The 18,030-nt window shown below is 33.7% G+C and overlaps 1 pseudogene; it reads left to right on the top strand.

The window, feature by feature from the left end:
• Positions 1-17,644, top strand: part of LOC127545456 (poly(A)-specific ribonuclease PNLDC1-like) — an 86,150-nt pseudogene extending 68,506 nt beyond the window's left edge.
• Positions 17,645-18,030: the final 386 nt, after the last annotated feature.

The following is an 18,030-nucleotide window of genomic DNA, read 5'->3' as shown; positions in this document are numbered from 1 at the left end:
CCTTTTAAGGTTGTCCTGCCAACAGGAAATAGATGAAAAAGCAGAACGTCCTCATCCCTTTGGCATTCAGGAAGGTTGAGGAATAGTTGACTTTTTCTCTCTGTCTGTCTCTGTCTCTCTCTTTGCTTCTCTCTGTTTCAGTCTCAGTGTCTCTGTCTTTATCTCTGTCTCTCTCAACTGTTTTTTATTTTGATTTTGGTTGTCTTTTATTTTTACCAATTATGTGTAAAGATAATTTTCAACATTCATTTTTTGAATTAACAATTTTTTTTCTTCCTCCCTTCTTCCTTTCCAAGATGTGAAACAATCTGATGTAGGTTATACATGTGGCACCTCTTTTGGGAATTTGGTAGATATCATCAAGTGGTACGGTGGAACAATCTCATTGAATGATAGGACCATAGATTTAGAATCCAAACCCCTCATTTTGAGGATCATGATGCTGAGGCTAAGGGAGCTGAAATGGTTTGCCCAATATAATACAAGTAGTAAGAGTCAGAAGGCTCTAAGTTCAGACTCCACTTGTGTGACCACAGGCAAATTTACTTAACCTTTCTGGACCTCAGTTTCCTAATCTGTAAAATGGAAGGTGGGGGTTAGACTACCATCAACTACATAGTCCATTCTATAGTTGTTGTGATGTGATTCTCTACTATTGTTTAGTTGCTTCAGTCAAATCCAACTCTTCATGACCCTATTTCTATTAAGTCAAAATAAGTTGTTCAATATCTCTGGGCCTCAGAGTCAACAGGATCTAATCTGCAGGAAATAGAATAGAGAAAAAGGAAGAAATAGCACTTCCTCAGCCTCTGGTCGGCATCCCTTTTAACTCTTACTTATTTGCCTCCTCAAAAAGGACCCACATGGCAAAATTGTTTATTGCAGGTGTTTTTGTGGTACCAAAGAATTAGAAAATGAGTAGTTCCTTGTCAATTGGGGAATGGCAAAATAAGTTATAGAATATGAAGTAATGGAATATTACTGTTCTATAAAAAATGAGGAACAAGCTGATTTTAGGAAAGCCTGGAAAGATTTACAGGAACTGATGCTGAGCAAAACAAGCAGAACCAGGAATGCATTGTACACAGTAACTTCAAGATTGTGTCATAATCAATTATGAAAGACTTGGTTCTTCTCAGCAGTTCAGTGATTCAAGGCAATCCCAATAAACTTTGGATAAAAAATGCTATTTGCATCCAGAAATAGAACTATGGAAATTGAGTGTAAATTAACGTATGTTTTTCTCTGTTTTTTCTTTTGGCATGGTTTTCCCCTTTTGTTTTGATTTTTCTCTCTTAACATGATCCATAAAGAAATGTGTATTTAAAAAGTTAATATACGTAAAACCAGAAAAATAAAACAATTTTTAAAAAGAAAAAAAATATTTTCCTCCTTTTCTGTCCTGTATAATGTTCCCCTATTAAACTTCTGTCTGACACTATGCCTGTGGACTGTAAATAGTCTTTGCCTCAATTGCCTTGGGTTACAATGAGGACAATATGTCCTTTGGAAGGTTTGTTCTGGGCGTTGTACCTCCCATATGTTCTCTGGACCAAGTGTTGTCTTGATAACAGTTCATAAATTTGCATCTGAGCAGGATCTAAGACAAGTAATTTAGTCCTCAGGCCTTTTTTCTCTTAACCTCTCCCTAAGAATGCCTATCCATTTTCATAGCTTCAACTCTCACCTGTAGCTTAATCCCAACTCCTCTTCCAAGCTTCCAGTCCACATTTCCAGCTATTGTTACATATTTCCATCTATATAATAACAATAGGATAAGGTGAGGAACTGAATGTGTATGATTTCTTTGGGATAAGAGATCCCCAGATTAAAAAAAAAAAAAGCTTCTTCTATCAATGTATATTGGCTTTCTGTACAACTGATAATCTTAGAAAAGCACCAGGCACATTGAAAATTTAAATGGTTTGCCCAGGTTAATATAACCAATACACTTGAGTTCCTATCTTACTTGCTTAGAGGCCAACTGTTTGTCTACTATTCCACAATGCCTCTCAAGTAAACCAGAAACACTTCAAACTTAATGTACACCAAACAAATGTCAGCATTTCCTCCTGCTCTGTTATTACAACTGCCCATATTTATGTAATAAGGCTTATTTAACTCACAACAATGGTGGAAGGATGGTGATCTGAACAAAACTATCTCTATTTTGCAGCTAAGGAAAAACTCAAGTTCTGAGATGTTAACTAACTTACCCTACATCACAGAGCTAGTATTTAAGGATTCAAATCCAAACCTGCCAGCTCTATGTAATCTTTGGCTTGAAGGATCAATTATATAGGAATCTCTCTTCATTTGTAGAGATTGATTACAAAATGCCTTCATGCCTTCAGGAGGGGTCAGTGGAATAGATGAGAGTAGTAAAGAAGAAAGACATAATTTTTTGTGGCTTCTAGTTTTCAGAGAGAAGATCCATACCAACTTCCCTTCAGGTCACTGACAGGAAAAAAAAAAAAAAAAAAAAAGACTGGGAAGAAGATGACATGAGAAGAACTGGCTGTCTCTCTCATGTACTATGTTTGCTATACTAAAAACACCAAAGAATTTCCACTTTGAGTAGATTTGGGACTCTCTTTCTCAATTAATTCACTTCCAATGGGAGAATTCAGCTGTATTGTCTGGTAAATATTCTGATATATATACTTTCTTTAATTTCTGTTTTATTATCAGCTTAGATAAATGGGTTTCTTTGCGATGCTATGTAGGTTCATTGGGTCATTTTGGCATTAAAGAATATGCTTTGACTTCAAAGCATTTGGTGGGAAGGAAGTCAAGTCTTGGATATCCAGCTTGGGACACTCTTTTCCCCACTAAAATTAGAGACTTTTCCAGTTGGGAAGAGGAGAATGATAGGTGCAATTCCCTGAATTCAGAAAAAAAGTACCACTCTTCTCAAATTTTTGTAAATAAACAAAGGAATATGGAAACATGGATCATTTGATTGATTGAGCAGCTTGGATTATTTTTCCAATATAGGTTGCCTGAGAAGTATAATTGTGAGAAAACACCTTGCATCAATTTTGCATCTGACCAGGTTTCTAGTCAGAATAACTTAGGTCCTTGGTTAAGGGTCTCTAAGCAGCATGTAGAGGTAGTCTAGCTTCCTAGTCATGCGGGGCCAAGTTCAAAGAATACAATAAGGTTTTCTCCCAATTCCTACAACTGAATAAAGTTTTTCTCACAAGACAGAAGTTGGACCAGACTTATAATTGACTAGAAAAAAAGGAACTAACCTAGTTCCAGAATTGAATCACAACATGGAGTTAGTGTGGTTCGCTGAAATTCCACAATTTACTACTTGTTGTTCTAATCTCCTCAATTTCCTCACCACCATGAAGTGATGACCACCTGAACTTAGATGGTATAAATGGTCCTTGACAGTAGGGGATACTTATGAAAGAATAATTGACAGGTGGCTTGGAGGCTTGGATGTAGGATTCATTTTATAGGTTTACAAAGATGGCTTTGGTTATTTGAGCTTAGATGACTAGAAATGATGCAATTAATAGACCAAGAAAGTCTGTAAGAAAATTTGTTCAGGAACTTTGTTTCCTCAAACATTTCATCTCTCATCTATCACACTTGATTAATAATTGATTTCAATTCAATTGAATCACTTTCTATGTGTATGTCACTGTGCTAAGCAACAGAGATACAAAGGCAAAAGTTTTGCAGCTATCTCAATATTCAAAACAGATCTAGAATAAGCTACAAAGCTAGGGATATGAGACATATGAAAAAGGCTTGATAGTAATATGGGGTCTCTAAGGTCACAGGGCCTTGAGCCATAGGATGTCTCCCTCACTAGCAGAATTCTTCTCTAATACTCTTGAAGCTCTCCCTTCCCACCCCCTCACCAACAAAGAGCTGGTCTTTTCTTGAGACTCCTATAACATTTATTATCTGAATCAGTCATTTAGAACTTAACATTTACTGCCTTATATTGCTATTTTTTGAAAACACCTGTCTAATCTTTTCAAAGAGAATATAAGCTTTTCAATGGCAAGGATCAGTCTTTATGCTCCTCAAAAGAGGTGTTCAATCAATCCTTCCATGCTCATAGAATCATAGATTTAGAGCTGAAAGGGACCTTGAGGGCCATTTAGTCAAATTCCTCTTCCCATTTTACAGAAAGAGGAACTAGAGGGGTCAGAGAAGAAAAGTGATTTGCCCAAGAAAATGCAGGAGCTGGAATTTGAATAAAGCTCCTCAAGCTCCAAATGCAACTCTTTTTAATGAACCACAATGGCCCACCCTCTCTTAGTTGATGCTTACCAAAGTCATAGTTTTCCCAAAGATGAATGAGAAAAAGATGTTTGGTCATTAATTTTCCCCAGAAAAAATGACTTGCTAGCTGCCACAGAGCTGCCTGCACAGTGTTTATATGTCAATTTAGAGTTCTCCAGGACAAGTGAAGAGGAGAAAAAACATGCCTGAATGATGAAGTGTTTGTTCTTCAGTTCAGGTTCTTTCCTGACCTCAGGTAACTCTCACACCCTCAACAGAAGAACTGTGAAAGAAGAGAAAGAAGAAGCATACTAATTTTTTTTCTCTTATAAGAAAATATATTATAGATGTCTTTTTTAAATTAATTTTTTCTTATTTGATTCCTGTTACATGTAAATTTAAAAATTTAGCACTAATTATTTTTTAAAAATTTGAGTCCCACACTAATAATACATTGTTGGTGGAGTTATGAACTAATCCAACCATTCTGGTGAGCAATTTGGAACTATGCCCAAAGAACTGTCAAACTGTGTGTACCCTTTGATCCAGCAGTATCTCTACTGGGTTTATATCCCAAAGAGATAGTAAAAAAGGGAAAAGAACCCACATACGCCAAAAATGTTTGTAACACTCCTTTTTATGATGGCAAGGAACTGGAAACTGAGTGGATGCCCATCAGTTGGAGAATGGCTGAATAAGTTATGGTATATGAATGTCATGGAATATTATTGTTCTATAAGAAATAATTAGCAGGATGATTTCAAACAATTCTGGAGAGATTTACATTAACTGATGCTAAGTGAAGTGAGTGGAACCAAGAAAACATTATATACAGAAATAAGAAGATTATGTGATGATCAGCTCTGACAGATATGAAAACAACAAGGTGATTCAGGCCAATTCCAATAGACTTGTGATGGAAGGGACCATCTGCTTCCAGGGAGAGTACTGTGGGGATTGAATGTGGATCACAACATTGTATTTTCACCATTTTTGTTACTGTTTGCTTGCTTTTTTTTCCTTTTTCTCATTTTTTCCCCCTATTTTGATCTGATTTTTCTTGTGCAGCATGGCAAATATGGAAATATGTGGAATAGAATTGTACATGTTTAACATATATTGTATTACTTGCTGACTAGGAAAGCAGGTGGGGGAAGGGAGGGAGAAAAATTTAGAACACAAGATTTTTCAAGGGTGAATTTTGAAAACTATCTTTGTATATATTTTGAAAATAAAAAGCTATTATTAAAAATATGAGTCCCAGATTCTTTCTTTCTTCATCTTCTCTCCCATCCTTGAGAAGAAAAATAATTTTATATTGATTATATGTGTGTGTTCATGTAAAACATTTCCATATTAGCTATATTGCAAAAGAAAACACAGACCCTCAAAATAATTTTTTAAAGTTTAAAAAACATGCTCCATTCATGTGTCATCAGTTCTTTCTCTGGAAGTGGATAGCATTTTTCATCATAAGATCTTTGGAATTGTCATTGCTGAAAATAACAAAGTCATTTACAGTTGATCATCACACAATATTGCTGTTATTTTGTGCATCAGTTCATGTAAATCTTCCCAGATTTTCTGAAATCATTCTGCCTATCATTTCTTAAGACATAATAGTTTCCATCACAATCTTATATCTCAGTTTATTTAACTATTCCCCAATTGAAAAGCATCCCCTCAATTTCTAATTCTTTTGATCACAAAAAAAAAAGCTGCTATAAACATTCTTGCACATGTAGATTCTTTTCCCTAATTTGTGATTTGAGACCCAGTAGAGACATTATTGAATCAAAGAGCATGCACATTTTTATAGCTCTTTGGGTAGCATTCCAGATTATTCTCTAGAATGGCTACATCAGTATTAATATTAAATTATTAAAGTAGTCCCTATTTTATTATTATTATTATATTATATTATATTATATATTATATTATATTATATATTATTTATTATTATTATTAAAGTAAGTCCCTATTTTCCCACAATCCCTCCAATATTTATCATTTTCCTTTTCTGTCATAATGGCCACTCTGATAAGCATAAGATGATATGTCAGAGTTGTTTTAATTTACATTTCTCTTATCAATAGTGACTTAGCTCATTTTTTCATATGATGGTAATTTTTGTTTCTTTAACTAAAAACTGTCTGTTTATATCTTTTGAACATTTATCAATTGGGGAATAACTTGCATTCATATAAATTTGAATCAATTCATGCCCAAAGAGCTATAAAACTGTTTATATCTTTTGATCCAGCAGACTCACTAATGGGTCTATATCCCAAAGAGATCATAAAAGAGGAAAAAGGACCCACATGTGCAAAAATGTTTGTAGCAGCTCTTTTTGTGGTGTCAAGGAATTGGAAGTTGAGTAGATGCCCACCAATTGGGTAATAGCTGAATGTAATGGAAAATTATTGTTCAATAAGAAATAATGAGCAGGCTGATTTCAGATAAGCCTGGAAAGATTGACATGAACTGATGCTGAGTGAAGTGAGCAAAGCTAGGAGAACATTGTACACAGTAATAACAAGATGATGTGATGATCAACTATGACAGACTTAGTTCTTCTCAGCAAAGCAGTGATCCAAGCAATTCCAATAGTCTTAGAATGGAAAATGCCATCCACATTCAGAGAGCGAGCTATGGAGCCTGAATGTGGATCAAAGCATGGTAATTTCACCTTTTTTTTTTGTTTTCTTGCTTTTTCTTTCTTATGGTTGTTTCCCTTTTAATCTGATTTTTCTTGTACAACATGACAAATATAGAAATTTGTTTAAAGTATTGTACATGTATAATCTATACCAGATTGCTTGTTGACTTGGGGAAGGAGGAGGGAACAGAGAGAAAGAGAAACTTTGGAGCACAAAATTTTACAAAAATGAATGTTGAAATTTGTCTCAGTTGTCTATATATTTGAGAAATGAAGCCTTTATCAGAGACATCTCCTGGAAATATGTGTTCTCAATTTCTTGCTTCCCTTCTAATCTTGGCTGAATTAGTTTTATTTATGCAAAACCTTTTAAATTTAATGTTATCAAAATTATCCACGAAATTCTGTCTTCATAGCCTGAAAGTCACTTCTTTGGTCATGAATTCTTCCCATAATTACTGATTTGACAGGTAAAGTATTTTATGCTCCCCTAATTTACTTATGATATTACCTTTTATGACTAAATCAGATATCCATTTTGACTTTATATACAGTGTGAAATGTTGATCTATACTTACTTTCTGCCAACCTGCTTTCTAGTTTTCCTAGTAATTGTTGCCAAATTATGATTCTTTTTCTTAAAATTTTGGATATTTGGGTTTGTCAAATACTAGATTACCATGGTCATTTATACGTGTATATCCCTGATCCACCATTCTATTTCTTAGCCAGTACTAGATTGTTCTGATGATTATCACTTTGTAGTACAGCTTGAAATATGATATTTAAAGCCTCTTTTTTTCACTTTTGTTTTCACTGATTCTTTAGATATTTTTGACTTTTTATTTTTCCAGATGAATTTTGTAATTATTTTTTCTAGCTCTATAAAATAACTTTAGGTGATGTAAGTAATTAATTTAGGTAGAATTATCTTTTTTTTAATGTTGGTTCAACTATCTATGCACAATTAACATTACTTGTTTAGATCTGACTTTAATTGTATGAAAAGTTTTATAATTGTAGTCATATAATTACTGTTTGTTTTGGCAGGCATACTCCCAAGTATTGTATGTTGTTTGTATTTATTTTAAATGGACTTTCTCTTTCTATTTTTTCATGCTGAACTTTGTTAGTAATATATAGAAACGCTGATGATTTATGTGAGTTTATTTTATATCTTGCCCACTTTGCTAACGTTGTTGATGTCTAGGGCTTTCTAAATAAAACATCATATCTTCTGCAAAAAATGATAATTTTGTTTCCTAGTTGCCTATTCTGATTCTTTCCATTTTTTTCTTATCTTATTGCTACAACTAACATTTCTAGAACAATATTGAATGATGGGAATAATAGGCATCTTTGTTTTATTCCTCACCTTATAAGCTTTTAGTTTATCATTATTAGAGATAATATTTGCTGATAGTTTTAGATAGATACTACTTATCATTTTAATGAAAGCTCCATTTATTTATATACTTTCTAGTGTTTGTAATAGAAATGAGTGACATATTTGATCAAAAGCTTTTTCTGTACCTATTGAGATAATCATATGATTTTTGGTATTTTGTTGTTGCTATTATTGATACAGACAATTATGCTGAAAGTTTTTCTAATATCGAACCATATCTGAATTTGTAGTATAAATTCTACTTGATCATAGTTTATGAATTTTGTGATATATTGCTATAATGTCATTGATAATATTTTGTTTAAAATTTTTGCAGTAATATTCATTAGGAAAATTGGTCTATACTTTAGGGTTTTTTTTTTGTTTGTTTTGTTTTGTTTTGTTTTGTTTTTGTTTTTGGCTCTTCCTGATTTGGTATCAGAAGCAAATTTGTGTTGTAAGAAGTATTTATTAGAACTTCTTTGCCTATTTTCCAAATAGTTTATTTTAGTATCAGAATTAATTGTTTTTTTTTAAAGTTTAGCAAAACATTTTCAGCAAAACGTAATTTACTTATCTCCTTTAATTAAATCTATTTTTGCTTTTGCTTTATCTGAAATCATGATTGCAATTCCTGGATTTGTGTGTGTGTGTGTGTGTGTGTGTGTGTGTGTGTGTGTGTGTGTGTGTGTGTTAGCCTCTGCTGAGGCATAATAAATTATACTTAAGTCCCTCATTTTTATTTTTCATCTCTCTGTTTCAAATGTCTTTTTTTAATAAACAATATGCTGTTGGATTCTGGTTTTTAATTCATTCTGCTATCTGCTTTCATTTTGTGGGTGAGTTCATCCTATTCATATTCATGTTATGACTATTAACTGTATATTTCCCTTCATCTTTTTTTTTTCCTTGTTTATCCTTCTTTCTCTTTCTTTTTAGCCTGTCCTTCCTCAGAAATTATTTTTTTTGCTTCTAATCACTACTTTCCTTCACCTGCTCTCCCTTCTCTAATCCCTTTCCCATTCTACTTCCCTGTACTATAAGACATTTGGGGTTCCATACCCAACTAAGTATATTATTTCTTCTTTAAACCAATTCCAATGGCAGTAAATTTAAAGAATTATCTCTTATCTATCCCCCATCTACTCCTTAATTGTAAAAACCCTTCCTTTCATATACTTTTTATATGAGTTTTTTTTAAACTAATGCATGCCTCTTTTTTACTTCTTAATTTTATTTGTTTAAATTATCCTATTAGAGACATCTCACATCCATGTCCGCTGTCTATGTATACTACTTCTAACTTCCTTAATAATGAAAAAATTCTCTAGTTACAATTATCTTCCTATATCAGTATGTAAACTTTTTATTCTTATTGATTCTCTAATGGTTTCTCCTTCATGTTTACCTTTTTGTTCCTCTCTTGAGTCTTTTTTTTTTTTGAAAGTCAAATTATATATTTATCTCTGGTCCTTTCATCAGGAATTCATAAAAGTCTTTTATTTAATTGAATATTCATTTTTCTCAATATTGCTGGATAGATTTTTCTTGGTTGTAATCCCAGTTCTTTTGCCTTCCAGAATTATCATATTCTTAATCCTCTGATCCTTTAATGTGAAAGCAACTAAATGTTATGTGATCCTTACAGTAGTTCGATAATATATTATTTATTTATAGCAATATTTTTTCCTTGCCCTGAGAGCTCTGAAATTTGGCTGTAATATTCCTGGGAGTTTTTATTCTGGAAAGTGATCAATGGATTCTATCTATTTCTATTTTATGCTCTGGTTCAAGGATAGTTTTTCTTGATAGTTTTTTGAAATATGATGTCTATAGTTTTTTATCATGACTTTCAGACAGTTCAATAATTTATATATTATTTCTCCTGAACCAATTTTTTCCAGGTCAATTGTTTTTCCAAAGAAATATTTCACATTTTCTTTTATTTTGTTCATTCTTTTGATTTTGTATTATTTTTATTTGTGTCTCATGGTATGATTAACTTCTAATTTTTAAAGGATTGTTTTCTTTAGTATACCTCTTTTTCTATTTTGCCAATTCTGCTTTTAAAGTATGCAGATTTTTATGGCTCTTTTACTAAGCCGTTGACTTTCTTCTCATAATTTTCATGCATCATTCTCATTTCTTTTCCTAATTCTCCCCTACCTTTTTATTTGATTTTTAATGCCCTTTTAAAGATTTTCCAGGAATTCTTTTTAAATTTGTATCCAATTCACATTTTTCTTAGAAGTTTTGATTATAGCTACTTTGACATCATTGTCTTTTTTCTGGGTTTGTGTCTTGATTTTTTATTGTATCTTGTTATGGTCATTCTTTTTTTTTTTTCCTGCTTGTTCATTTTTCAAATCTATTTCTTGACTTTTAACTTCACATTAAAATTGGGCTCTGCTCCCAACGTAGAGGGAGTGCCATTCCAAGGCATAGGCCTTTCTTCCTATTGTTTTCAAAGGTTGGAGAGGAGAGAGAGAGAAAGAAAATGGAAGAGGGAAGAATGAAAGAGTGAAAAAAAGAGAGAGGGAGGGAGGAATGAAGGAACAAAGGAAGGAAGGAACAAAGTAATGAATAAATGAAGGAAGGAAGAAAAGAATGAACAAATGAAAGGAGGAAGGAGGAAAAGAAGAAAGAGAAAAAGAAAAGAAGGAAGGAAGAAATAAAAAAGAAAAAAGAAGGGAGAAGAGAAGACAAGAGAAGACAAGAGAGGAGAGGAGAAGAGAGGAAAAGAGAAGAGAAGAGAAGAGAAGAGAAGAGAAGAGAAGAGAAGAGAAGAGAAGAGAAGAGAAGAGAAGAGAAGAGAAGAGAAGAGAATAAGAGAGAAACCAGATGCTAAAGTTTTCTTTTTATCCCTAAAGGGAAACATACTCTGGATGAGGTGGCCAATAAAGAACAGGAGGGATTTCATTGTTTTTGGAAGGTGTTCTAGGGCTGGAATCATATACAGAAATGAATTTTTAAAAATAACTTCCTGACTGCTTCCCACTGGTTTAACATGAAAAGTTTTTCAAAGTTCATGATCCCCAGGGCATTAAAAAGTTGTAAAATGAATTCTTATAAACTTGGCATATGAACCAAGGTATCTCTACCTTACACAGCCTTGTAAGTAGCTGCTGCTTACTAGTCTTCAAAAATAAGGTGTTAGGATGATTTATATTTATCTACAAGAGGCTTATATCTGTTAGTATTTGTTTTGGCTACGTCCTGTTGCTGATCTTCAAATAAAGAAGACTATGTCTCAATAAGCTTTACTAATTGGTCAAATAGTCAATAAAAATTTCTTAAGCACTAAGAATACACCAGGAACTGTTGCTAAGCAATGTGGACACAAAGAAAGGTAAAAAGACAGTCCATTCTCTCAAGAATTTTACAGTTTACTGGGAGAAATAACATGACAACAGCTATGTACAAGCAAGCTATATAATAGATAAATTGGGAAAGATCAACAGAGGGAAAGTACTAGAATTCATTAAAGATGGGCTTTGGCTGAGACTTGAAGGAATCCAGGGAAGACAGAAAGCAAGAGTGAGGAGGAAGAGTATTCTAAGCATGGGGTCAGCCAGTAGAAATGTAAGGAGTCAGCAAAGCAATTATCTTTTTTTAAGAAACAGCAAGGACAATGGCACTGGATTGCAGAGTATTTAGGGAGAAAGTATAAGGTATAAGAAGATTGAAACTTTCTAAGAGTAGTCTTGGAAATATGTGAAGAGGCAACTGGTATTCACTAGAGGCTAGGCCTAGAGTCAGGAAAACCTGAGTTCAAATCCAACCTACAGTACTTACTAGCTATTTAACATTGGGCAAGTCAAGTAACTTCTCTCTGCCTCAGTTTTCTCAATTGTAATATGAAAATAATAATAGCACCTACCTCTCAGGGTTATTTTGAAAATATTTTTTTCTTTTGGTATGATTTTTCTTGTACAATATGACAAATAAAGAAATATGTTTAAAAGAATTGTACATAATTAACCTATATCAGATTGCTTGGAGTCTTGGGGAAGGAATAAATAAGGGAAGGAGAGAGAAAAATTTAGAGCACAAAGTTTTATAAAAATGAATGTTGAAAACTATCTTTACATGTATTTGGAAAAAATAAAATATTATTAAAAACAAAAAGAAAAAAAGAAAATCAATGAGATAATATTTATTTTTTAAAAAGCACTAAGTACAGTATCTGGCATATATTAGGAACAAAACAATATATGTTTTCTTGCCCCCTTCCCAATAAAATAGGGGAAAGATCACTAGATTTGTAGATCATTCTACCTAAGGATCTTTTATAATCATTGAATTTTGATTCAGCTAACCTCTCTGAAATTCAGTTTCCTCATTTATAAAATGGAGATAATACTATATATGCACTATTACTTTAAGATTATAAAAATAAAACAAGATAATGTATTTAAAACAATATCTAATTATGAACTCTTGTCAGACATAATTGTTTTGTTATTTTGCTTAAATGTTTTTATTTGATTACAAGGGAATGTTCACTTGGTAGGAGAGGCAGAGTTTATAGGTAGAAGAGCCATAAATTACTGTGATGTAAAAACAAAGTTTTAATAAAACTGACTTTTTCAGATATTTTGCAATAATTGTCTTTGTTTTTACCATATCACCATAATAAATAACTCTTGTTAAAAGTTTAAAAAATATTTTTAAAAGATTATTTTTAAAAAATGAATGCATGGATGGAGGAATGGACATATGCAAACTATCATTAAGATTGCAGGCAAATTCTCCAATTGATAAATGATCAAAGGATATGAACAGACAATTTTCAGATGATGAAACTGAAACTATTATCACTCATATGAAAGAGTGTTCCAAATCACTATTGATCAGAGAAATGCAAATTAAGACAACTCTGAGATACCACTACACACCTGTCAGATTGGCTAAGATGACAGGAAAAAATAATGATGAATGTTGGAGGGGATGCGGGAAAACTGGGACACTGATGCATTGTTGGTGGAGTTGTGAACGAATCCAACCATTCTGGAGAGCAATCTGGAATTATGCCCAAAAAATTATCAAAATGTGCATACCCTTTGATCCAGCAGTGCTACTACTGGGCTTATACCCCAAAGAGATACTAAAGAAGGGAAAGGATACTTACTTTGTATGTGCCAAAATGTTTGTGGCAGCCCTGTTTGTAGTGGCTAGAAACTGGAAAATGAATGGATGCCCATCAATTGGAGAATGGCTGGGTAAATTGTGGTATATGAATGTTATGGAATATTATTGTTCTGTAAGAAATGACCAGCAGGATGAATACAGAGAGGACTGGCGAGACTTACATGAACTGATGCTAAGTGAAATGAGCAGAACCAGGAGATCATTATACACTTCGACAATGATATTGTATGAGGATGTATTCTGATGGAAGTGGATTTCTTTGACAAAGAGACCTAACTCAGTTTCAATGGATAAATGATGGACAGAAACAGCTACACCCAAAGAAAGAACACTGGGAAACGAATATGAACTATTTGCATTTTTGATTTTCTTCCCGTAAAGAAGGGGTTATTTTTACCTTCTGAATCCAATTCTCCCTATGCAACAAGAGAACTGTTCGGTTCTGCAAACATATATTGTATCTAGGATATACTGCAACATATCTAACATATATAGGACTGCTTGCTATCTAGGGGAGGGGGTGGAGAGAGGGAGGGGAAAAATCGAAACAGAAGCTAGTACAAGGGATAATGTTGTAAAAAATTACCCTGGCATGGATTCTGTCAATATAAAGTTATTATTAAATAAAATTAAATTAAAAAAAAAAGATTGCAGGCAATCAGCACCGTGAGTGAGTAGATTTGAGTCTTCATTGGCCTTTGTTGGTTTTATTATTGATGTAATTTACTATGCTAGTTGATTTCCTAAAGTTAAACTGTTTTTGCATTCCTGAAATAAACTCATATTACAAAGAATATTTTAATATGTTGCTTTTATTAAATTATTTTATCATTAATGATTTTGGCCAATTACCCATGCATGTGCTTTGTAAATAAAAATTTTAAAATAATAATAAAAAGTCCCCATCTTTAGTCATTGGTCATATCCCACATGAAAATGTATACAAATACATTATAGTGCTGTGGATATGAATTCTGGCTCTCTTATTTACAGCCTGTTTGATCTTAGACAAATCATTTTTCTATGAGAGCCCCTTTTGTCATCCTTAAAATTCAGAAATTAGACAAGATGTCTAGGGTCTCTACATCCTGTGACTGTATGTAAGTTTTTGTGGCTATCAAGTACTTTACCTTAACTAATTTGATAATGTGGACTAGCATTTATTAAACCACTTTGCAAATATTTGTTTCTTACAATAGTGTTTAAGCAGATAGGACAAACATTGTTGTATTTGTTTAGCACCTGGAGAAACTACCACCATCACTACCACCACCACTGCTCCCAGCTTTCCCCAGAAGAGGGCTATTAACTTCGAAGTACTCTGTTGGACCAGATTCTTCTAAAACCATAGCTCAGGAACCTTCCCAATATGGTTACTTTTAATAGTCAAGGAATTCATTCCAAGCAAAGTTATTAAATGAACTAACACAATACGAAAAAGTAGCAATATATCATGTTCCCAGCTAGGTGGTACAGTAAGCACTTTCTGGAGACAGGAAAACCTGAATATAAATCCAGTCAAAGATACTGACTGTATGTCCCTGAGCTTGTCATCACATTTTAGTTTCTTCAGTTGAAAAGTGGAGATAATAATAGCATCTATCTCATAGAGCTATTGTGACAATTAAATGAGAAAATACTTGAAAAATGTTCAGCATATTGCCTATTATATAGTAGGCATTTAACAAATATTTGTTCCCTTCTTCCTCATAAACTAGGGCTCACTCTCCTATAGAATAGACAGAACAAACATGAAAAGACATCCATGTAAGGAATATGTGGCTAAAGCCTTTGTGCAGAGATTCATATAAGAAACACAAGTGTCCTGGACTCAGGGATAGAGGTATAGAATACATTGGGACACAGTAGCAGGACACACATGGAAAAACTCATTTCAACTGCTGACATAAGATTTTTCCTGATCCATATAGCGGCTACTGCTTCCCTCTCTCTTGCTCTAACTTGTGAGGGCCATTTCCAGTTATTTTTATTTTAGATTACTGGATCCAGATGGCTCTGAAGGGGAAAGTGAGGCAGGTAACCTTGCCTAGCCCTCCCTCACTCAATCCAATGACATCACTTCCCTGATGTCTAGAATGCAGTACAAAAAACAACAATTAACTTGTATTTATTTTGTATATAGTTATATGCATATGAACATGTCATTTCTCACAAAAATAATATAAGCTACTTGAAGGCAGAAACTGCTGCATTTTTGTCTTTTTATCCGTTGCAAAGAGCCTGGCACATAGTAGATGTTTAATGAAGGCTTGATTGAAGGAAGAAGGAATAAAATAAGCATTAATTAAAGCTCCCACAATAAGCCAAGCATAGTACTATAGTCTTTATAAATATTATCTTACTTAATTCTCACAGCAATTCTGAGCGATAAGTACTATTGTTGTGCTCATTTTATAGTTTTAATCTTTTACAGAAAAGATTTAAAAACAAACAAAAAACCTTGGAGCAAGACCAGGAAAAAGCATTCCTTTTCTTCTTCGTTCAGAAGAATGAAGCCTTTTATCTCCCAGGGGCCAAATTTTTGAAAATAAAGAATAGAGGGCTTCCAGCCAGTTAATGCCTTGAAGATTAATCTTTTCTTTGGCTTCCACTTCCTAATCAGCAGATTTGATAATTCAGTCCAAGACCTAGCCTTGCTTAATGGTAAACACTCCATATATCTCCCAAATTGTTCTCTCTAAAGACTATATGATAAGTAATGATTATTCATTCAGTTATCATGGAGCAGTTCTGGGATTCAGAGTTGTCTAACTTTCAGATCTTGTCTCTAAAGTTCTTTCTTTGAGTGAGTAAGAAAAAGGTGGGGAAATGTGTTAGACCCTGAAAAAGGCTTTTATGTCAACCTAACCTTTTCATATACTTTTGTTGTCAGAAAAGGCAATCTAAAACTAGATTTGAACTTAGGAAGATGACTCTTACTTGAATTTAGGCCCAGTACTCTATTCACTGCTCCATTTAGCTGCCAACCAAGAATAGGAATACAGCTCAATATTACCTCTGCCTACCCCTCAACCCACTTTTATTATGCAGACCCATTGCTGGCCCTCCTCCTTTATGTACTACACAAAGGATATGTGAAGGCAGAAGAGGGACTGAGGGGTGAAAGAGGAAAGGGAAGTTGAAGAAGGGAGGAGAAAGGAAGTATGAAAGGCAAAGATGGAAGAAGGGAAAGAAGGAGGAGGGAGTAGAGGGAGAAAAAGGGGGAGGAAAGAAAGGGAAAGAGGAAAAGAAAAGAAAGAGGCAAGAAGTAAAATGAGAGGGGAAGAAAATTTTAGGATTGTCAATATTTTCAAATACAGCAAGAATGTCAAACAAATATACAGGAAATTTATATAAATTTTTTTTCATTCCTACCACACTTGGTATTATGGATTTGGAGTTCTCCTTCCAGTCCCCTCCTACTTTTGAATCAATACAATTTTGATTATAAGTTCCTCAAAAATGGGATCATATATGTGAACAAATGTCAGGGGAAGAAAATTAAGCAAGAACTTCTATCAGGAAATTAAAAAGCTCATAGTACATTGGGCAAAGTTTAAATGGAAGTGATGATTGATCAGGTCACGTGATGTTTAGAGATGGCAAAAGGAGATTCGATATAACCAGATTCCAGTTATAATGCATATAATTAGGTTTTAGACTTTTTGAGGTACATTTTATACTGACACAAGCTTTCCCCACAGCTTGGACCCTGAGGAAAAACAAAGGGCTGCTAGTAAAGAAAAGAAACAGGAAATACCAATGGCATGTAGAAAATTCCTCTTATAACCATGATGACTACAAGAGGTAGAAGATTCTCCTCTATTTTATTCCCAGAGCTTTTTCCAGATGCTGGCAAGTCAGAAAGCCTTTGGCGGTGGATCTTTTATACTTTCATGAAAAGTTTTACAGGCTTCTCCCAGAATCCTCTGAGTAGTTTAAACTGAACATACATGCCTTGTTTCCTCTCCTCATAGATACCAAGCATGTGTCAAAAGGGATTTGGAAGGAAATAACTTTCCCAGTAGCTTCAAAGCTTTTGGAAATTTATGAAGTTCTAAACAGTGACCTGAATCCTACCAAGAATTCTGGTCCAGTGGTCATCTATCTATACAAATGAATATATCAAACAGGTTAAGACTAAATATCCTCATGAAGCAGCTTATGACACCTTCCTTTATAGATTTTTTTTTAAGTGACACACATTATTATATGGATCAACTAATGGGGTAAAACTAGAACCCACATTCCATCAATTTCTTGATGTACTGGCTTCCTATGAGAACTAGATGAATCATATCTAAACATCTATTTCTAAAATTAATAAAGGCAATCACTCTGTTTAAGTTGGGTGGGATGGATATTCCCCTAAGGCCAGAGAGTCGGAATGATCTTTTGAAATTCTCTGGTCCAAATTCTCCCAGCAGACTTTATCCTCAAAGTCAAGAGGTGGCCTGGGACAAAGAACAGATATATTACAAATTCAAGGATCTCTATAAATTTGATGTCCTGCATTTCACCCGGAACTAACTTCTCCTTATGACCAACAAGTTCAATGATGTCAGGATGGTTGCCCAGAGAAGTT

The sequence above is a fragment of the Antechinus flavipes genome, chromosome 1 (assembly GCF_016432865.1).
Source record: "Antechinus flavipes isolate AdamAnt ecotype Samford, QLD, Australia chromosome 1, AdamAnt_v2, whole genome shotgun sequence".
Lineage (NCBI taxonomy): Eukaryota > Metazoa > Chordata > Mammalia > Dasyuromorphia > Dasyuridae > Antechinus > Antechinus flavipes.
Note: the sequence above shows the minus strand (reverse complement) of the source record. Positions and strands in the feature narration are given on the sequence as shown.